Raw genomic sequence first — 23,515 nt, forward strand, 5'->3', positions numbered from 1 at the left:
ATTATAGACCGTCCAATTTTTGTAAATCAATTTTGATGGGGTTACAAGTTTTGGAATGGGATGATTTTTTGCCAGGATGATCCCCTCATCACAGAGATCATCCTCACAAAAAATCAGCCCATTCCAAACATTTTTGCCCATATAAGACAAACACGTTGTCTATATGTGTGTCGCAATGTGTGTTGCAGGAACCCGACCCTATATATCTATTACTATATTAAAAGAAGATTCATTGGTACGACTTTTTGGTTTACAAAAATACCCTCATTTATTATTATAAATTCCTTTTATATCCCACAAAAAAATCATTTAATAAAATATCCTTTTCTTTTAGTAAAATCCCATTTACATCCCTTTCTATCTCTTTGAACCTCTTCATTTTCTTCTCTCCCAACCTGACAGTTCTTCTCTCCAAATCATTAATGGACGAATCTATTATCGTCATCATCATCACTTCCTTGCAAGGAATGTATTTCTTTCCAACTCTTCGGTTGCAACCGTTTTGCATCTCTTCACTTGCAACCGTTTCAATGGCAACCGTTTTGATTCTTTTCGAGTGCAACCATCTTCAAAGATCACGTTGCTTCGAATGTATATATACTTGGTTAATAAAATCAGATCTCCTCATCATAAGTCATAAGTGCTAAAAAACCAAATATTCTCTCTCACCCAATCTTCTTATCTTCTCTCTACCCAATCTTCTCATCAACATCAATCAACTTTGATCTCTCATCCCACCAATTTTTCGGTAAGAGATTTAAACACAAGTTCTAATTTTTTTGTTTTTTGTTTTTCCTTTCTTTTAGTTTCCCTTTTATTGATCTCTTTACAATAAAAGATGTTTTTTCTTGTTGAATTATATGATATATGATAGAAATAGGATTTTTAGCATATGTGATCAGGTTCTTCTTGGGTCTTGGTTTTCTTAATTTTTAATTTTTGCAGTCATCTTTTTAGTTAAACTAAAATTTTGAATAATAAATTCTTTCAGAATTAAGTATATGCATGCCAACTGTTTGATAAAATGTTTGAGATATGTTTTTTTTCTTTATAATTTCTAATATGTATATGTCCAGAACTCATAATTGTTTCCTTATTCCTTTTTGTCAATATTGCATTATGGGTGTCATTATTTTTGTTTGTCAAAAATAAATAATTTGTTAGAAATTTAGTAGTTCTTTCTTCATGGGTAGTCTTGGTTTTATGTTGGAAATTGTTTTCAATTATCCATTTTTTAATTCTTTTTTTTTTTCTAAAAATCATTTTGGGTTTCATTACTTATATTTATTTAGTCTCTGTTTTAAAAATATTTAGTGAAATGTACATAGTTGGAAGTTGTTTATTTGCTCCTCGATAAAAAAAAAATGCAGACTTTATGGAGAATTCACTTTAAGAATCTGCAAAATTGATTTTTTTTGCATGAGTCATCAATGTTGTAATTGAACCTCAATTTTGAGTGATGTTCATCATGTTAAGATTGATGTCTATCTTGATCATCGATTCTCCAAGGATGTTTCTGATTCAGAGAACTTTAAAGAAGCCCGAGATTGCTTATCGTACATAAAATGGCAATTTATTTAGAGTTCATACTTCCCATTGCCCTATTACTATTCTCCTTCAATGAATCTTCACTGCCAAGTTTTACTTCCCAATGGGCACTAAACTTTAGGGTAATAGAGCTCCCAAATCTCCTTGTAACCACATGGTCATAAAAAAAATCCATTGGAAAAGGTCAAAAGAGTTCCTCCAAATTAGGTATGATGTCAGGCACAAACTATATAGTCACATAGCCCATACAATGTCACTATAAATATAATGGAGGCAGGTATTTGTTGTCTAGATTCCATATGCCTTTCAGGTATATTGATTTTTATATATCCACTAAAGTGTTTGTAGTACCAATCATTAATTATCATCTGATTATACAGAATGAGAGCTTATTATTTAGTTGAAAAGCATATTGTATTTCTAACTCAATATGGAATTTGCAAATTTGCTTTACTTTCTTCTTAGTTATGCACAATATTTATGGGGTTTTTTTTTCCCTTCCTGTTTGTTGTAGCAAAACCTTCTCCTTTTTGAATGATCTTGATTGGATTGAGTATTATAGCATGATAGACTGTATTTTAGCAAAAATGTCAACCATGAAGGCTTGCCATTACAATGAATAGTGACTTTATGTTAATTATTATTTTTCCTCTGGTTTTGGTATTAACACCATTCATGACCTATAAATTAGTATTTACATATTAGTGTTACTATTGTAATCCTGAAAGTAATGCTTTTACTATTTAGTTTCGATATTCTATTGGTCTCTACTTTGAGAGAAAGTGATCTCTAGAAGCAAAATTGTCAAGTAGGTAATTTGGGGTCTGGATATACTCTGCCTTGCCATTCTTTAATTTGTCTTTATATTTAATAATTGATTCATCTGTAGAAAATAAGACTCAAGGAATATTTTTTATCTCTCATATACTGAACTTATCCCAATACTATGAAGTGAACACATTCTTATCCCCAAATAGTAAATTGTTCCTATATGGACCTTCTTCATTACCGGTTGGGAGCATCCACCCTTGTTGTCTCGATTTCCGTTTCATTGCATTGTCTACAAACACAGTATTTGCAATATTGACTTTGGATGCTTTTGCTTTGATTGCCCAAAGTTTCAATCTTCAACTCCTTGTTTCCTTCCACATCCTAACCAACTACTCATCCACTGTCTTTACTTGATGCACTGGTCACAAGCTTATTAATCTGTGAACTCAAGCACAAAGTTATGTCTTTCAAGATGTCCTTTACGTCTAGCTTCTTAATTTAGATAGGGTCCCTTGACATAATTGCTTTCTATTATCCATTTTTTAGTTTTTTTTTTTTTTCTAAAAATCATTTTGGTTTTCATTACTTATATTTATTTAGTCTCTGTTTTAAAAATATTTAGTGAAATGTACATAGTTGGAAGTTGTTTATTTGCTCCTAGATAAAAAAAAATACCAATTTTATGGAGAATTCACTTTAAGAATCTGCAAAATTGATTTTTTTTGCATGACTCAATTGCAAGTGAAGAATATGAAGCAATAGCATCTACCTTAATTGAAATGGGTGCCACAGGCAAGGATGTGGATGCTAAATCATTCGCTAGAGATTTGGAAAAAAATATTTTCATCGATATAGGCAAGCACTCATTATTTGTGTATGACATCGTTTCAGCATTAAGAATATAAACTCACCCATTGAAAACTCTACATTTTAGGAATGTCTTACATTTGGTTAGACCGATTCCTTATTCTTAAAGGATTGGTGCCCTACACGTCATGGTATAGATATGGGCATTGTTCACAATCAAATAGCCAATTTTATGTTTCATTATTTCTTTTTGTCAATTTTGCATTATGGGAGTTCTTATTTTTAATTCTTTTTTTCTAAAAATTATTTTGGTTTTGATTATTTTTATTTATTTATTTAGTATCTGGTTTTAAAATATTTAGTGAAATGTACATAGTTGGAAGTTGTTTGTTTGCTCCTCAATAAAAAAAAAATACAGATTTTATGGAGAACTCACTTTAAGAATCTGCAAAATTGATTTTTTTTTTTTGGTTTGAGGGAATTAAAATCGTTTTGTTGACTTCTGGTTTGGATTGGTGGCTTAGTTCAAGTTTCTCATTGTCACTTCGCAATTATTTTTCTTTGCAGTGTAAAAATGTATTCAGCAAGCTTCAGAGAAGGATTGATAAAGATGGTCATCAAATAGTACCTCTGTTAATGAATTTTTGGAAGAGGATTGAGAACTCAAGTTACATGTCTGGTATGGATGGAAGTAGTATTTTGGATTTACGGAGGATTGACATGCGTGTGGACAGATTGGACTATAATGGGGTGATGGATTTTGTGGCTGATGTGCAATCCTTGTTGAAAAATGTTGCTCAGTATTTTGATTTCTCAATTGAGGTATGATTGCTGGAGTTTTCTCTAATGTGATATTACTAGAACTGATCTACGTATGTTTGTTGTCTGAAATCATGAAGTATCCTTTTTGGTGTAAAATATTTGATATTTTTAAATGTATATTTTTTGAGGAAATTTTCTTCAAATGGGGCCTCATGTGTTCAGGTTCTTTTTAGTTTCATTTTTTTTGTATATAGGTAGGTCTTTTCAACCTCCTTTTCTTTTAATGAAATCATACTTAACAACCCAAGATTTTCAGGACCTTAAAAATTTTGTAGTTTTATTCTCTGTTGTGTAACTAATATTCTTCCAATTCATAGGGAACATAGTCAAAAATGAAAAGAACAAAACAATCCTCTCTTCATTTAGTGAATTGTTACTAGGGATGTATTCATATTCTACTTATTTTGACAAATCGAAACCAGAACCTCAATGAACTGCTTTCAATGCACAGGCAAGATCTGAAGTAAGGAAAGTACAAGATCTCTTCTTTGACATAATGAATATTGCATTTCCAGACATAGATCTCCGAGAAGCAAGAAACACAGTTTTGTTTCTGGTGCTGGAGCTACATCTGTCCCATCCCTTAAACAAGCTTCTTTCAGCCAAAACAAGTGACCTAAGCTGATTAAAGAGTGGAACCTAAACGGAGTCCTCCTCCAAAGTTATTTCCGTGTGGGCCTATCCTTGCTGATGAAGAGATACCATTACTTACTTACCAAGGTGAATTGGTCATATGCAAGAAGAGGGGGAATGATAGAGACAAGTCATCTGTGAAGCCTAGGACTGGTCCCGTGTCTCTTCCCACTGTGGGTCGCAGTGTCAAAGGTCAGAATCTTGGTCCTCCATCGGCCTAGAGGGATGTGAAGTTAAGTCAGTAGGTAACCAATCAGCAAGTTTGGGCCCAACAACCAACTCAACAAGCAAACGGTGGTGGTGGTGCTTTAGGTTGGGCGACGCATGTAAAGAAAATGAAGACGGATTATGGTAAAAGGAGACCAAGTCATTTATGACTGAAATGTAAATGAGTGTAGATATTATAATGAAAAAACAAATTGTTCCTATTGATTTCAGGTGTAAGATCAGTGGTCCTTTTGGCCTGTACAATTGACTGTTAATACAATGTGGTACCCCTCAATTGGAGAGAAGAACTGTCAGGTTGGGAGAGAAGAAGATGAAGAGGTTCAAAGAGATAGAAAGGGATGTAAATTGGATTTTACTAAAAGAAAAGGATATTTTATTAGATGATTTTTTTGTAGGATATAAAAGGAATTTATAATAATAAATGAGGGTATTTTTGTAAACCAAAAAGTCATACGAATGAATCTTCTTTTAATATAGTAATAGATTAATTAATCCCAACCATATTTTATTTAAACATGTATTTCATGTGCAACGCACGTGCACTTTACTAGTATATATAAGGGAGCGGTTTGGCAGCCCTAAAGTTTGCCAAGTTTGGTGCCAAACATTTTTTGTAAATCACTTTTGATGGGGTTAGAAGTTTTGGAATAGGCTGATTTTTTGTGCGGATGATCTATACGGTGAAGAGATCATCCTCACAAAAAATCAACTCATTTTGAAACTTGTAACCCTAGTTTACAAGTTGAAGAATCGTGGACCGTCCAATTTTTGTAAATCACGTTTGATTGGGTTAGAAGTTTTGGAATAGGCTGATTTTTTGTGAGGATGATCTCCTCATCATAGAGATCATCCTCACAAAAAACCAGCTCGTTTCAAAGCTTCTAACTCATATTTTGAAAAATGTTTGGCACCAAACTTGACAAACTTTATGACTGCTGAACCGTCCCCTATATATAAAGAGACTTGTTGTGTCAAATCATTTAACTATTAATATATTATAATAACTTATATTTATAAACATATATAAATATAAACCTATAAGTTTTTATAAACATATATTATAATAATTCACATTTTTAAACATATATATTTATATTTATGTAATCATATAATATAACCTATATTCATATACATATAAATTACTTAACTTATAAATATACACCTACATAACTTATAAACTACAAATAACTATATATATAACTTAGATATATATTATATAAAAACTTACTCATATCCAGACCGTATCAGACATGTTTTGATATATATATATCTAAAAGTTATATAAATATATATTATATAGTTATTTATAGTTTAAAAGTTATATAGTTTATATTTTATATAATTATGAAAATAAAATTTTTATATAAATATATCTAAGTTATATATATAGTTATTTGTAGTTTATAAGTTATGTAGGTGTATATTTATAAGTTATGTAATTTATATGTATATGAATATAAGTTATATTATATGATTACATAAATATAAATATATATGTTTATACATGTGAATTATTATAATATATGTTTATAAAAACTTATAGGTTTATATTTATATATGTTTATAAATATAAGTTATTATAATATATTAATAGTTAAATGATTTGACACAACAAGTCTCTTGGCTTTTAGTAAGGAATTGTGATTTGTTTCCATTTGTATAAGAGGTCTTAGGTTCAATTCCTCCTAAACCCACTTATAAAAAGTGGATTTACCCAGGCTGAACCCAAAATTTACTCAAAAGAATCAGTTTAGTCTGGGTTTAGTTTCAACATTTGGAATCATAACCTGGACCAACATATTTCGGTATGGGTCGGGTTTATTTGAATGTACATCCCTAAATTGAACATAGGATACTAGTTTAAGATCATCTTCAATATTTTATTTCCAATTTTTGTTTAAATAGCATATGCTATGTTATCATCTCCAATTTGTTGATGATGCCATTATCTCGATCCTTGGGATAATGGGGACAAGGTACATGAGATTGTGCTTGCCTATCTATTGTATGTCCCATTCAAAGTGAATTCTTACCGCTGTGGCCAGGCATATATGTGGTGAAAATTTTCCAAATAGATTGCTTATGGAACTATAGAGACTCGAAGATGAAGGTTCATATTTAATAAGATAGCATTTGATGCAAATGCCTAGAAAGTTCGGAGGCACGGAACTAATTAAGGAATTCCAGGTTATAATTCTAAATTCCGTCTTGGAAAATGGTAATGGAGGTTTGGTAGAGAATCCCAATCCTCGAGGACTATAATTAGATCAAAATTTTGGATAAATCTTTGATGAGCTTCCACCAGGGTCATATCATTTTGGATTGGTGAGTTTCATGGGTATATCTTTGATGAGCTTTTGATCGGGTTGGATTAGCAAAGAATTGAAGTCAATTCCTGATGGTGAAGCTTGAGAAATTTGTCTATTTAATTAGATCAAGGTTTAAAATCTTATTTCAATACAAAATGGTCCACCAAGTCGGCAACAAGACTAGGAGCTAAGAAATGCCAACTCGTAAGATCCACCAACACAACCCCTTGATAGAAAGAAACATTAAGTCAAAAGTTTTGACCTAAATATTTCAAGACAATATTAAATATTCAATGTTTCAACGTCAATATTTCCTTGCAAGTTTATGGTGGTGTGGGCAACGAATTTGTCAAGTCACCATGTTAGTCATAGCGGCTTGTCAAACAAGAATTTTTTCTTTCCCATACAGAAAATCACCTTTAGAAGAAAATTATCGTTGGTATTTGGATTTTTCCATAGAAAAATTATGATCATTTTTCTAGGGAAAAGATTGGAGAACACTTTTCTACCAAGACGGAAAATCACTCTCTTGAGGAAAATGGGTTTCCTGTAAAAGTAAATAATATCTGCAAATGACCTTTTTCAAGAAAATTATTTTCCTACCAATTTTCCAATGCAACCATTAGGGATTGCTCATGGAAAATGGGTGAGAATGATTTGCAGAAACATACTTTAACAAAAGAATGGTTTTAAATGGCAGACATGATTGATTTCTTGTACCAAAGATAAAGAATGTAATTTAAAGAGTACAATTATGTAATTATCAAAAAATCCAAAAATACTTATATCAAAAAAATAAAATTAAGAGGAAATGTGGACCATCGTGTCGACCATCACAATATTGGAGGAAGATAATAAGATATAAAGTTGTTTTGATTTGTCCTGCTTCCAAGTTGTCGACCTTGTGGATTCACTTTTCCATGACATTCAATTGCATCATGGCACACCGTAATTCTGTGCTTATGCTTCATGCGTCCAAACAGTTCAAACCATAGTCTCAAAATGGATTGGATCATACCCCAAACCCAATTTATTCCAATTCGATAAATTTGGATATGGGTCAAGGATTTTGTTTCCAATGAGGGTCCGATCTATAAGGATCCGATTTTTTTTTTTTTTTTTAAGTATTTGGGGTAGATTATTTCAAGTGTATTAATCGATAAATTAGAGCATATTTTTATGTTTTAGAAAAAGATTTAATGTGGATTTTCATTAACAATACTCATCAAACCCAATGCAATAAATTTTGATATGGATCAAGGATTTTGTTTCTAGTAAGGGTCTGATCTTATAAGGTTATGATTTTTTAAAACTATTTGAGGTGGATTATTTCAAGTGTATTAATCGATATATTTGAGCATATTTTTATATTTTAGAAAATGATTTTATGTGGATTTCCATTAATAATACTCACCCTTCTCTTATTACAATAATATATATGTATTATTTAGAATGAAATAATAGATCTTTTGAAGAGTACTTTTATAATTTAAAAAAATATTTAATATTAATTTTGATTAGTAATACTCGTTATTCTCTCATTATATTAGTACATATATATTATTAATAGATCTATCTAATGATATTTTAAAAGTTTATTTGATATCGATTTCAGTCGATTAGAGTATTCCACTATTCTCTCATTGTAAAAATATTAGAGTTTGCCTACGTCTAAGGCACATGCATCCTTTTTGAGATTAAGGGGATAAAAGATGAAAAATAGAAAAATTGGAAGGGTACCATTGAAAAATGGGAGAAGATAAAAGTAATTTATAAAGTTATAGGGGGTATTTTTGGAAAAAAGGTATAAGAGGAAAGGCAATGAAAAACTTTTCTCAAAAACATTACTTTTATAGTATGTTTGACCATAGAAAATTTTAGAGAGAATGCTTCTTCATCTTTTCCTTTTTCTTTTTTATTCTAATTTTTGTTTTAATCACCTCTCTTTTCAATTTGTTTTTGGAGCCACATTTGAAAGTGTGTTCAACCGTATCCATTTCCACTACATTAATTCATATTGTTTTAGGTCTCCATCTACTTTTAGAACCACCAACTTTGTATAGTTCTTCTAATTGAGATTGTAATTGATCTTTCTTTAATGTTTCCATATGAATTTTACTCTTCATTTTTTTTTTTTTTTTTCCCTTTCTCTTTTATTTCTTTTTTTATATTTTTATTTTATATGCAAACATAATAGCGATTAGGATTTAGTTTTAAATCCAAGTCGTGATATTAACACTTAGACTTGAACCAACTTAGCTAACAAAAAGTACTTTCATTCGTCTCTGTTACTCAATCTATTAACATGATGCTTTGGACTGTCCAACATTCCCCTTCACAAACATAATTGAACTTATTGTTGTCTTATAAAAAATATCTTTTAATTTTGATAAATATATATAATAAAAATTATCTGTTTTCTCAGATTATTGGATTAAGACCTTATTATCTAATATAATTAATCCAAAACTGTCCAATAAGATACCAAAATGGACCAACAAAATTTAAGGAAGATACTGGGTCTGATCTGATACATTGACAGCTCTAGCTTTTAGTGGGAGGTTGAAAAGAAAATGGAGACTTGAAACAGATAATGTGGGTGGTGGCGGTAGTGTGGATTGCACACTCCCTCCCATTTACTAATCAGTGTGTGCTTTCCTACTCAGCAATCCAACTTCTCTCTTTAGATATAATATATAAAAATATTTCTCTAAACGCCCCCACTTATTATAACTTCTCTTCTACGTCTCTAAATACGATTGCTTTTCTTCCTTGTTAGAATTAAAAAGGTTAGAAAAGAATACAATCAAATCCAAACATTCTTTATTTGACAATTTTCTGGAGCTACACCATAAATCTTTACTATTGTTGTGTTGGATGTTAGACTTTTAGTGACAAGTAAAGGGCTGGTGTGGCCATTACAAATCCTCTATATATCTGATCGATGATCCTTGGGATTGGTGTTCTACCTTTGTCTGTTATGCTTATATCATAATATACATTGTACAATTTCTTTTCGACTCATCATTGTCTTAATGTAAAGTCATCTTATCCCAAAAATAATTACGTCCCTGAACGTCTTTTTGCTCCATTCAATTATTTCTAAAGTAATATTATGTTACAATAAGTGTGTTAATGTCCCCTATGGTCAATCACGTTCTGAATCTTTTTTTCCCTCTTTCAGAACTTTGGGGACGTAGAAAAAGGTCTCAAGAAACAATGGTAACATTAACAAAATATGTGCAAATCAAAATATAGGAAATATAGAAATCCTAGAATTTACGTGGTTTGGCAATATTGCCTACTTTCTCTGGACGAAGATGAGATCCCTTCCCGATGACAAGTGAGGTTACAATCTGACTTCCTCTTGGTAATTAAATTGAAAATCTTCTCATAGAAGCCCTAAAACGAGTTTACTATGATTTACAATCCATATAAATTACAAAATTGAGGAAAAAGTTATCCCAAACATATAATATTACGGGTTCGGTCATGGTGTACATTTCATTTATTAATATAGTGCACTGAAAAAACACAAAACGAAAGTGTCTCATTCAGATTATAGAATCCAATAATATGTTTTTAGAATTCGATGTTACATTCCAAAAATGATTCTCCAATAAGTATGATCAAGAATAGACTAAAATTAGGAATTGGAAAAGGATCTGATTCTTGCATTTTTGGAATCCATTTATTGTTTTTCAACTAAAATAAAAAATTTACACAAAGGTTCATAATACTTCAGATCACAAGTACCATATAAATATGCTAAGCAACTGAGATATGGATTCTAATTTTTTATTCTAAAATAAATTTCAAGAAACAGTCCTATATATATGATTCCAAAATTTGAAAATAAGCTTCTATAATTTGATTTTGACAATCCAAAATCAAAATCTGGAATAAGAATACTGCCACACTTGGGAAGAGTTTTGACAAGTGGTGTTCGTTTTATTTGCAATGCTCTAGAGGCTTAGACATGAATAAGCATGTCTCTTTCTATATTTTCCAAATGAAGCATATTCTGATCCTCTAAGATGAGATTCCTTGAAGTCTCTTTATTAACAATAATATATTCTTCTTTTTGTTCATTAGTGGTGGTCTAAAACCACTTCCAATAAGATTTAAATAATTTTTTTAATTAAAATTTTAACTTATTCACTTTATTTTATTTTTTATATTATGATTTAATTATCTTGAAAAAATACCCCACCCTATGAAGATAAGAAAAATAGTTATACTTTACGTAAATAATCATCTCAAAACACATGCTTTTGTGTTAATATATCTATAAATTCTATATAATAAAACACAATAATGGACCCGACTCTTTTCATCCCCCACATAAAGTAGGGTTGAGATTTATTCTTGCTAGGATTACTTTTAACATTATTATCTTTCATCTTCTCTTCTTTTCTAAAAATATTTTCCCATTTTACTGTATTTACTTTTTTACCCCTTTCAATAATAGTTCTCCAACTTTAATATATTACATTATCTCCTCATGTTTTCTAATAGAACCTCAGTTTTATTATCTTTTCTTTTTTACCCCCTTAACTCTAATAAGGTACGGCACAGTCGAACTCTTTAAGTGTTACTTGCTTAGCATCCCTCGAAAATTTATGTTTTATTTTATTATAATCTTTCGGGCTACTTAACTTCCCTAACTTGATATCTAATGCCAAAAAAAAAAAAAAAAGTGGGTCTTGGAGTGACAAGATTATCCGGATTTGCTGTGAATAAAAAATGGTGCTAAGTGATGAATCAATAGAGAGATACTAAAAGAGTAACATTGGGAGGTATTCTAATTTTCACAGTACTTCAAAATAATCCTGTAAGGTATAGGATCCTCTTTCCATTAATTTTACTAATGAAAGATAATTATGATTAATTTTTACGAACATTTATGAAATAAAAAATTATGATATTGGAGATTAGACATAATAAATCACTTCACTTTTTATTTATTTAATTTTTTTTTTTTAAGACGGGCTCTGGATCTGTAGGCCTGACTAGCAGGATGAGGCAATTGACCTCTTAGAGCACCATATCTCGCCCAAATCGCCTGAGTACAAGCAATACCCCTTATATTTGATATTTACGAAAATATAAGAGTGTTTTATGAAAATGTATTTTGAAAAACATTATTTAACCTCCTTTTTACAAAAATGATCATACATTTATAAGAAATAGAACCATAAAATTTGCCCCGAGAAAGAGACAAGATCACGGATCATGTGGGGCTAGAAACTGTAGATATTATCTCATGTATGTATTTTCCTTCTACACATACAATTTTTTTTTTATAGAAAGCAAATATGATAGGTTTCTAACCTTACCAATCCATCACTGACGAGCGTTATATATGAACCGAGGAGGGATTAATTTCAATCCCCTCCAATGGCTAGATTCACCTTGTATCACATGTTGCCACCTCGAATGGTCAACCCATGCAATATTCAATTTTGTATTTTTTTTATTATAGAAACAATAATCTGATGTATAATCACACATCATTTTTTATTTACCTACTTATGATTCCTGTGAAACTACATTCAACCTATGGGCACAACATTCAACCTGTGGGCACAATTGTAAATCCCTCAAATTGTCTTATACAAAATTGGTGCATCAGATATTATATTAAAAAAATGGCTGATTCAGTCATCTTTGGCAAAATGCATAATTGATTTAGTAATTTCCCTTGAATACAATTTCACCCAAAAATACTTACGTAGATACCACCGGCATGAAGATGTATAATCCATCAAATAATGGCTCTCCAACTTTATATATTACATTATCTCCTCACGTTTTCTAATAGAACCTCAGTTTTATTATCTTTCCTTTTTTACCCCCTTAACCCTAAATAAGGTACGGCACAGCCAAACTCTTTTAAGTGTTACTTGCTTAGCATCCCTCGAAAATTTATGTTCTATTTTATTATAATCTTTCGGGCTACTTAACTTCCCTAACTTGATATCTAATGCAACAAAAAAAAGTGGGTCTTGGAGTGAAAAGATTATCCGGATTTGCTGTGAACAAAAAATGGTGCTAAGTGATGAATCAATAGAGAGATACTAAAAGAGTAACATAGGGAGGTTTTTCTAATTTTCACAGTACTTCAAAATAATCCTGTAAGGTATAGGATCCTCTTTCCATTAATTTTACTGATGAAAGATAATTATGATTAATTTTTACGAACATTTATGAAATACAAAATTATGATATTGGAGATTAGACATAATAAATCACTTCACTTTTAAATTTATTTAATTTTTTTTAAAGACGGGTTCCGGATCTGTAGGTCCGACTAGCAGGATGAGGCAATTGGCCTCTTAGAGCACCATATCTAGTCCAAATTGCCTGAGTACATGCAATACCCCTTATATTTGATATTTACAAAAATATAAGAGTGTTTTATGAAAATGTATTTTGAAAAACATTATTTAACCTCCTTTTAACAAAAATGATCATACATTTATAAGAAATAGAACCATAAAATTTGTCCCGAGAAAGAGACCAGATCACAGATCATGTGGGGCTATAGTAAAAATATGTTCGAACTGCAGCTATTATCTCATGTATGTATTTTCCTTCTACACATACAATTATTTTTATAGAAAGAAAATATTATAGGTTTCTAACCTTACCAATCCATCACTGACGAGCGTTATATATGAACCGAGGAGGGATTAATTTCAATTCCCTCCAATGGCTAGATTCAACTTGTATCACTTGTTGCCACCTCGCATGTTCAACCCATGCAATATTCAATTTTGTATTTTTTTTATTATAGAAACAATAATCTGATGTATAACACATCATTTTCTATTTACCTACTTATGATTCCTGTGAAACTACATTCAACCTATGGGCACAACATTCAACCTGTGGGCACAATTGCAAATCCCTCAAATTGTCTATACAAAATTGGTGCATCAGATATTATATTAAAAAAATGGCTGATTCAGTCATCTTTGGCAAAATGCATAATTGATTTAGTAATTTCCCTTGAATACAATTTCACCCAAAAATACTTACGTAGATACCACCGGCATGAAGATGTATAATCCATCAAATAATGCCCACAACTTTTTTCCTCCAATTGTGCCCATCACTATCTACTTCTACTCTACAGTTGATCATCTCTCCATATATAAATACCCTTCATGGCGTGTGTCTTCCACAAGCCTTCAACAACTTCTTCAATCCCTTCCTTAATCCTTCCTACTACTACTCTTCACTTACCTTTTTCATTCATGGCAACTCAAACCCAGCTATCACTTACCGACACCAAATTATCAATCCCAAACACCGATGTTGAATCACAAGCAAGCCCAGACATCAAAGAGAAGGAATTCGACTATACCCAAAGGGCACAATGGCTTCGAGCTGCTGTCCTCGGAGCTAACGATGGGTTAATCTCCACCGCGTCATTAATGATGGGTGTGGGAGCTGTTAAACAAGATGTCAAGTCCATGATCCTAACCGGGTTTGCGGGGCTTATCGCAGGGGCTTGTAGTATGGCTATAGGTGAATTCGTGTCTGTTTACTCGCAATTGGATATCGAGTTAGCTCAAATGAAGAGAGAAAATAAAGTGAACAATTCCAACGAGAACGAGGAAAGGGAGAGGTTGCCAAGTCCAGTGCAAGCAGCTTCGGCGTCAGCCTTAGCATTTTCAGTTGGGGCAATGTTGCCTTTACTGGCGGCGGCGTTTATAAAGGAGTATAAGGTGAGGTTGGTGGTGGTGGGGTTGGCTGTAAGCTTAGGACTGTTGGTGTTTGGAGGAGTTGGGGCAGTGTTGGGGAGGGCACCAATGGGGAAAGCATGTTTTAGGGTTTTGATTGGAGGTTGGTTTGCTATGGCTATAACATTTGGGTTAACAAAGTTGATTGGGTCTAGTGGTCTGTAACTTGTAATACAAGTAGGGTTTAAATATAAGGTTATTAGGAAGAGGTGGACTTACTTGTAATTTTCCTTTTGGGTATGTGATGAAATGCAAACTTCAAAGTTTGTATAATTCTCTTTAATTTCTTATTATTACCATTATTTTTATTGCTTTTATTCAAATTACTTATAAATAATTGAGTAGAAATAAGAGAAAAAGAAAGTAAAATATTAATTTCTCAATTCCTCGATCTTACGATTTAGATGAGGACTTTTGATAATTGCATGGGAAAATCATTTGGAAACGTGGTTTTAAATCTCTATCTCCTTTGTTAATGATCACGAGAGGATTTGGACAAGTGATCTCAAAATCTTAGATAATTAAAAGATTTTTTTTTTTCTAGATTTCTAAAAAAGAGTTAATGTCTGAACAAAATAATCACGGTTACAAAGTCTCATCTTGCTCACAATGGTGCTAAGATGAGTTGGCTGCAGAAAAATAATTTTCTCGCCGAGGTAGGAAATTTTCCAATGATTTCATTAACCCCCAAAACTTAATCTAACTAGCTCTAATTGTTAACATATTCCTAAGTGCAATCAAATAATGGTAATTTTTTTGACAAATTTTTTTTCCCAAGTATACATTTTCCTAGGAATTATTTTTAAAACATGTTTTCTCAGCAATCATGCACTGTCTTTAATCAACAAGTAAAAGAGCTAGGATCATGTACATCTTGGAGTTGAGTGACTATATAGACTTTATTACTTTTCTCTTATTGGAAAAGTGAGATTACTCTTTTGGGACCACTGTCTCATGAATTTGATGCACACTTTACTCACACACTAAAATCAAATTAATAGTTTTCTTTTTAGGGATTTTTTTTTTTTGGGTGGGGTGGTGCTTTGTCTCAACCATGGCCTTAGACAACTGCCTAAGTCGCCTTAAGGTGGAGGGCCCTGCATGTCAAGTATGATTAAATTAAAATGAGCAATGCTTGCGTGACGTTGGGATTTATTGTGATTCTCACATTTCTGACGTGGAGGTGCATAGATAATCATAAATACTTTTTACTTGTATTTCAAGGAAACACATCTATGGCTATGTTGGAAATGTGAGAATCGTAATAAATCCCAATGTCACCCCAGATTTTTCCAATTAAATTAGTATTACTTTGTTTTTTAAGAAATGATTTTGGCATTTTAAAGATAATTTCCTTTAGTGTAAGGGAAGTGCTGAAATAAAATAAGAGATATATAATAACGGATGGGGCCTTGTGGCAGCCACGCATATCCTTTTACGGGTGTGAATGCGTCAGTTCCGGTTCAGTTCCTAAGAAACTTAGAATCATAATCATTAATATTAGTTCGGTTCAGGTTCTTGTCAGTTCTAAGTATGATTTCAAAATAAATGAAATAGAAATCGCCAAAAATCACGAGTACCCATCGGTTCCGATTCTCAAGAATCGAATGAGAAAAAAAGTATTTTAAATCATTATTACAAAGAATTAACATATTATCAATAAAATTATTAATTTAGTTGTAATTTGTTATACTAACGATACAAATTAATGATTTTTTTTTAAGTAAAAAATTTATCTTTGTTAAAAGTAAAAAAAATTTAGAAGAATAACTCATTTTAAGCTTCAATCGATAATTTATACGAAAAATTGAAGAATTGTATATAACATGCATTTATTTTGAAATAAAAAATACCTTAAATCTTCTATAGTATGGAAATAAATGACAAAATAAATTGGTTCCGGGTACTCGCGGTTCAATTCCGATTCCATTTATTTTGGAACCAAATAGTTTCGATTTTTATCGGTTCGGTTCCATTTTAGATCCGGCTCTAATCGATTCTAATAAAAAGGGATCCGGAACCGGGGTTTTCAGTTCCGATTTCGGTTAAATGGGTACCATTGACACCCCTACATCTTTTATGATAAATAACATTCAACTCTTGAAAAACATCTAATTATCAAAAGGAAAATGTTGGAATGACATAAACGGAGACACAAGGGTGACAAAAATAATGTGATGGCATGCAGATAATTGTAGATGCTATTTACTTGTATCTCATGAAAAATCATTTATGGTAATGTGCACAACACCACATCATTTTGTCACCACTGTGTCTCCGTGTGTGTCACCCTAGCACGACTCTTATCAAAATAATTGGTGTCACTTACTGCAATACTAAGACTGTGTCTGGAATGAGAGAAATGGAGAGAAGAGAAGAGAAAATAAATGAGTTTCTCTCCCTTTCTCTTATTTGGATTGTTAAGTGGGGAGAGAAGAATTGGAGAGAAAGATGTGTGAGTTTTCTTTCTCTTCAAAAGTGGAGAGAAGATGAGAGAAATGAAAAGAAATCTTATTATAATTCCAACTCTGTCCCCTAAATATCTTTTTAAGGTATTTTAAAATTTCAAAATTATCTCAAGTTCTCTCTTGTCAATCTAAACATGGTGGAGAGAAATTGAATTTCTCTTTCTCTTCTCTTAATGAGTTTCTCCTCTCCACTTCTCTCAATCCAAACATAGCCTAAGAGATGGTATATTTTTTTAGTGGCATCCCCATAGAAACTTGCTCAATTATTTATTTATTTTTTTTTTTTTTTTTTGGGTAAGGAAGGGGGGGGGGGTTTCTGAATGAGAGTTATAATGTTTTGTAATGTTAAAATCATTATTGGAGGCAAACCTTTGTAACGTTTGAATAGTGTGTTTTAATCTTTAATTGTGGTGTTATAAATAATGAGAGCTACTATTTCCACACCAAAGTTTCTAATGCCAACCCAATTAAGTAAAAACTGGGGTGCCAAAAGCAGCTCTCTGTTATCCTTTTCATTTTCTTTTTTTTGTAGGGAAATTCGGGTTAGACAGATTCCCCAATCATAAATATGATAAAGATTAGAATAACAAGACATTAGAACCTACAGTACCACACCCAGTTATCCCTATCATTTTCAATGATACATTAGGCTAGATTCAATCTCAACTTTAATTCACTATCCAGGATAAGAAGAAGACCACGAAATCAGTGACTCTGTTAGTTTCTCTAAAAATATTAGAGATGCTAAACGTTATTCTCGTACCAAAATCTAAAATTAATATAATAAAAAAGATTCCAAAATTTAAAGTTATATAAATTATTAAAATAAAATTCTTTTTTTAGTGTAAATGTGTTTTGGTAAATTATTCAGTCGTAGCTGGATTTGAATTCCTATTGAGGTTTTGAAAACAAATTAACATAATCAATATTAGAAAATTGCGTGCATTGTCTTTCGAATTCTTCCTTTATATAATAATTGCAAATTCTTGATTTTATTGATCATAATTTGTCAAAATCATTTTTATTTATCAAATTATAATCATCATTCGTTGTTCCAACAAAAGTTGATTATATTAGGAATGTTCTATGCATATTCAAACACGAGTCCAAATTTGTTAGTGGTATCTCTCCTTATGTTTAGTCTTCTCTTAATCAAGCATGCACTCTTCTATTATGTCATCAATCAACTCTCAACCAACCGTCGTTCATTTTTAATTCGTAGTCATCGTGATTATCTTGTTCAGGATAATCCTGAGATACACACACAAATAAGATCAGAATACTAGTTCTCAGACTGAATGAGGTGGGAACTTCTTTCTTGCCATGATAATTTACCAAAGAACTTTTAATGTTTTTTTTTTTTTTTTTTTTAATTTTAATAAACGTACGACGATCCAACCAAATTGAATGGGGATGGGCTTGGACCAAGGGGCACCAAAATGCGTGTCTGTGAGAGAGAGAGAGAGATGGGCTGGGTTCTGTTAGCCAATAAGCTACTCAATTTAGTACTTTAAAAATAGGCCCAGTCTGGAGATTTAAATGGACTTAGTTAACATCCAAAAGCCTAATCCTCCGAAAAGTGGGTTGGGCCTGGTTCTGCAATGCTCCTTGATCCAAATACATCTCATCTTCTTAACCATCTCAAAAAACAGGATTATTTGAGATTTGTGTAATCAAACTATCGAAGTCTCATCCCAAAGATTTGGGGTTTGTTAAACGAAACTTGTTCCTTCATCCATTTTTGTCGTTTTAATTCACATTTTCTTTGGCCTTCCTTTTATTGTATCTGCACCTTCTACTTTTATATTTCTTTTATTTGAGACTATAATCAACCTTCATTGAACCTGTCCAAATCCCTTTAATGAACTTTCTCTTAGTTTATTGTCTATTGAAGCTATCTGTACATTTTCTCGAACGCCTTTATTTTTAATTTTATTTTTCTTAATCTTTCCACTAATTAATAAATGCGTCAACTGATTGAACGATATTGATTGATAAAATTATACACGATCGTCAACTAGACTCACAAAAATCTATAATAGAGATGTATCAAATGGATAAAATACGAAATTCTACCTTAAATCATTAAATTATAATGAAATTTTCACTAATATAATATTTTCTTTTATACTTTCAAAACTAGGGAATATCTCCTTCATTAAATTACATCAGAACATGAGTTGCATAATGTGCTTGTTAACAATATCACGAAAAGTTAAATATGATGAGAGTTCGATAATATTACAAATAAACATGTTGTTCTAATGTGTATCGTCGTCATCCTTAAAGTGTTAACCGTCCCCACTTAATCATAACCCTTAAGATGTGTTCCAAAAAATTCTAAAATATTGAAAAGAATTATGAATAATTCGAATAAAATGAATGATGGGTTCTACTCCAATAATTTGTTAAAAACTATATGGAAACATTATTAAAAAAAAAACAATTAAGAAAGGCCTTGGAGATCTTGCAAAGGGGATTTGGAGTACATTTATGTTTCTCTTTAGGACGTCATGGTATGATTAATTATTTCTCTAATTTGAACAATGTGTGGGAGAACATTCAACTACTACGTCTTTGCTCTTCAATTAAAAAAATTAAATTTATTGTCAGTTATTATGGGCAACCTTTCACTATGTCATAATAGGTAATTTGTGACTCTGATTTTGCAGAAAGAACTACTGTTTTAAGCAGCCATTTTTAAGCGATGGATTGCATCCGTTGCTACAATGAAAACGACGAATTTTAGGTGTGTTATTAACAACAAATCACGACCGTGCATTTGGTGATGTCGTTTGGGACCCGTCTAGGTACTCCTCAAATGTAGGACTCTCTCAATTATTCTCTATTGTATTTTACATGTTAGCAAATCAGTAGACATTGCATATTCATCTTCATGTTTTCTAAATTTTCTTTTATGAATCTCGTTCCCATCCTTGTAGTCGTTCTATTGAAAAGAACCCAAAAAACAGAATGTTTGGTTGCCGTGAGATTGTTAATGGATAGGTACAATTGGGTTATTTTCTTTTGCAATCTAGATACCAAAATCATAGTTACTCATATGTTGTGTTATTAATTACTATAAAGAAATCACTTGATATCCATGGCCTTGCAATGGTCATGTTGCAACATCATTGAAACCTCAATTGAGGCCATGGGTTTGATTTGGAAAACTAAAGAACAAGCTGTACAAATTAAATTGAAATTTAAATTCACAGGTGGATCCATATGTATGGAAATCATATCAGGAGATATACAATGAAACCTTCAGAATTGGGTCTGCTATCAGGAATCATGGTGTTAATTTTGTAAGTCTTCTTACAATTTCTAGTATGTTTTTGTCTACATTCAGTTAGTTGGGTGTAGATCTTCTAAGGAGGCCGTTGTGGCATATATGGATCCAACTGCCCTTATAGCATCGTCATTGGGTTGCTTTCATGGAAGATACTTCAACACTTTAACCGAAAGGTCAGAAGTTCAAGTGATGATACCACAAACACCAACCAAAAATAAACTGCCCACCTTATAGACCTTTCCCGACTTTTGAATACGAACCCCAGACATTGTGTCGGGTCTAAAACTGTTAGATAAGGACTAACCAATACACCAAAAGCACCTGAACAACAATGGATTAATGATGCAAACATTTAAGCCTTCATATCTTGGGGGCTGTAATTGCTTATCATGTTAACTTGCGAAAGTATCAATTACAGTAAAATAACATAATTATAGTTAATTGCGCATGTTTTGTAGAACAACGTTTATTTTCAATAGTCTACATTTAACAACAACAACAAAAATTAAGAGTGTCCATTTGATGGATCCAAAGAAAAACAAAAAAAACGGGGCATAAAATTCTCATGGTCGATGGCTTGGAAGTGGATGAATAATGTACTTTAAGAGGTAATGATCACATCTTCATTTTGTTGAAAAGAGAAAGAAAACATATTTGTTTGCTATGTACAAGAATAATATTGGGGGAAAAAAAAAGCCTTAGATGAAGATAGTAAAAGTAGTAGTGAAAATGTTGGACCTTATGTAGTTCAACTGATCTCTTTGTTGTTTGGCATATGTAGAATGGTGTAAGCGGCTTCTTGAAAACTTTCTTTCTCTTCCTCCAACATTTTCTTCCTCTCAATAACAGACTCTTTGCACTTCTCTATCTCTTCCATTATTCCGACAGAGTTTTGATCTATTTCACTGTTTTTTGAATTTTGTAAAATTGGAGATTTCTATAAGTAATATGATATAGAACTATGAACAAAAATTCAGATCTCTAGCAGGTTTATGGAATTTGGAAAACTCACTTTGACAAGACAAAGTTTGTGGCATAGAAGGTAGTTTGATTGATCAAGGTCACATGTAAACAATTTTCCAATATTTTGTGTAGAAATGTACTTCTAAGAGTCATTTCATTGAATTTCTCATGTTCTGGTATCATGTTTTCCCATTGATTTAGTCTTTCATAACATTTACATATTCGAAATGAAAAAGCTAGAAGTTATTTAAGTAGTATGCAGAAAAAGCCAGCAGCTCCTTTCACTCAAAAGTTGCCTTATGTAGATCCATTGGCTCTTCGTTTACTTGAGCAACTGTTTGCATTTGAACCAAAGGTCGTCTATTTGCTGAAGAGGTACAATTTAATAATTGAGATATTTTAAAAATGCAAAATGAATTTCTAGTCACATCTCACAATAAAAAAATCTCTAGAATCTTATTGATTATGTTTTCTGATAGTTTATTTTTTTAAGCACTAGTTGATCCATACTTTCGAGGTTTGTCGAATATTGATCGTGAACCATTAACACAACCCATATCAAAACTTTAGTTTGAGTTTGGAAGGAAGAAATTGACAAAAGATGATGTAAGGGAGTTAATCTATAGAGAGGTATGACCGAATCACTTGGTTTTCTTGCTACAATGGTATTATTGCTTTCATCTACATCAAGTTCTTACTGTACGGTTAAATGCTTTGATGTTTTTTATGCAGCTAATCCTTTTGATGGGTTCAATAAATTAGTGGATATGGCATAAAAGAGGGTATCTACAACCTTAAGGTAATATCATAATGTTTTTGTTACTTATATTAGATCATTAAATTGCATTACTTGTCTAAATAAAAATGAGGGATCCATATCTGTAATGGTGAGGTGACATGAAAATTTGGAGTTAGTGTTGTTAAAAATTTTCCTGATTATATCTTGCAAAATGCAGGTAAAGTTGAGTGTATCTCTTCTACATGGGGGCTGCTGAAATTAAAAAATACTATTGAGTGGATCATGTGCAACCTTGATGGTTGCTACACTTGCACAAGTCAAGTAAGTTCGCCATATTGCAGAAACAACACTTGTATTTTCCCATCTGTCTTCTATAAATATCATGTCCATCACGAATAGGTTCATTAATGTCTTCCTAGAATTTTCTTTTGATATTTTTCATATAATCCAACTTGAGGTGCACTAATTATGTTAATTATCTTTTTCCCTATTACTAGTTTTATTGCTGATACTTAAGCTAATTGGTTGCAACTAATTTGTACCATCGAGATTTAAAAAGATAAAAGAATATATTTGGCAAATACAAATTGCACACTCAAAATTTGTGAGTTTGAGTTAGCAAGAGTTGCATTCAATAATACATGTACAACAATATTTTGGATGATATCTTTTTGTAATTTTTGAAATATGCTCTTTTCTGATTTTAGTCTTTATTTGGTGTGTCATCATACCCTGTTCAGAATCTAGAGGATCAGAGGCAGCAGATGTAGCAACAAGTTACATGAGGGAAGTGAGCCAGAAAGGATTTTAAAAAAGAGATCATGGTTGTTGAAAGTAATCTGAGTTAATAATAGTGTTAGAATTCCAATCTTGGAGATAATAAAGTGGGTCTTTTTCGAAAATTTTTAAGAGATAAGTTGGGGAGGAAGAGTTGCAGAGGAGATAAAAAGTGATTTTACTGAAGAAGAAGGTGAGAGAAGTGATTTTCATGATGTTTGGTTTGTTTGGATAAGATGGGAATGAGGTTTAGATTTAAGGGAGAAGAAGTTTTGATGGGTAGAAGTGCTTTTTGAGAGTGCTGGGTGCAAAGAGTGTTTCATGATGATTGCTTCATTTGATTTAAGGAGCATGAGAGGGAGAGGGAGAGAGAAAGAATGAAAAAGAAGATAAAATTTACATTG

At 31.8% G+C, this 23,515-nt stretch overlaps 1 long non-coding RNA gene and 1 pseudogene across 1 annotated transcript; both read left to right on the forward strand.

Moving 5' to 3' along the window:
- Nucleotides 1–365: 365 nt before the first annotated feature.
- Nucleotides 366–5,229, forward strand: LOC147404148 (uncharacterized). The gene is made up of 3 exons (XR_015177212.1): nucleotides 366–748; nucleotides 3,694–3,948; nucleotides 4,400–5,229. It is a non-coding gene; the product is annotated as an uncharacterized LOC147404148 (long non-coding RNA).
- A 9,065-nt stretch (nucleotides 5,230–14,294) lies between these two features.
- On the forward strand, nucleotides 14,295–15,152 carry LOC147404149 (vacuolar iron transporter homolog 4 pseudogene; annotated as a pseudogene).
- Nucleotides 15,153–23,515: the final 8,363 nt, after the last annotated feature.

The sequence above is a fragment of the Akebia trifoliata genome, chromosome 4, assembly GCF_017979445.1.
Source record: "Akebia trifoliata isolate Shusen 1 chromosome 4, ASM1797944v1, whole genome shotgun sequence".
In the NCBI taxonomy this organism is placed as follows: Eukaryota; Viridiplantae; Streptophyta; class Magnoliopsida; order Ranunculales; family Lardizabalaceae; genus Akebia; species Akebia trifoliata.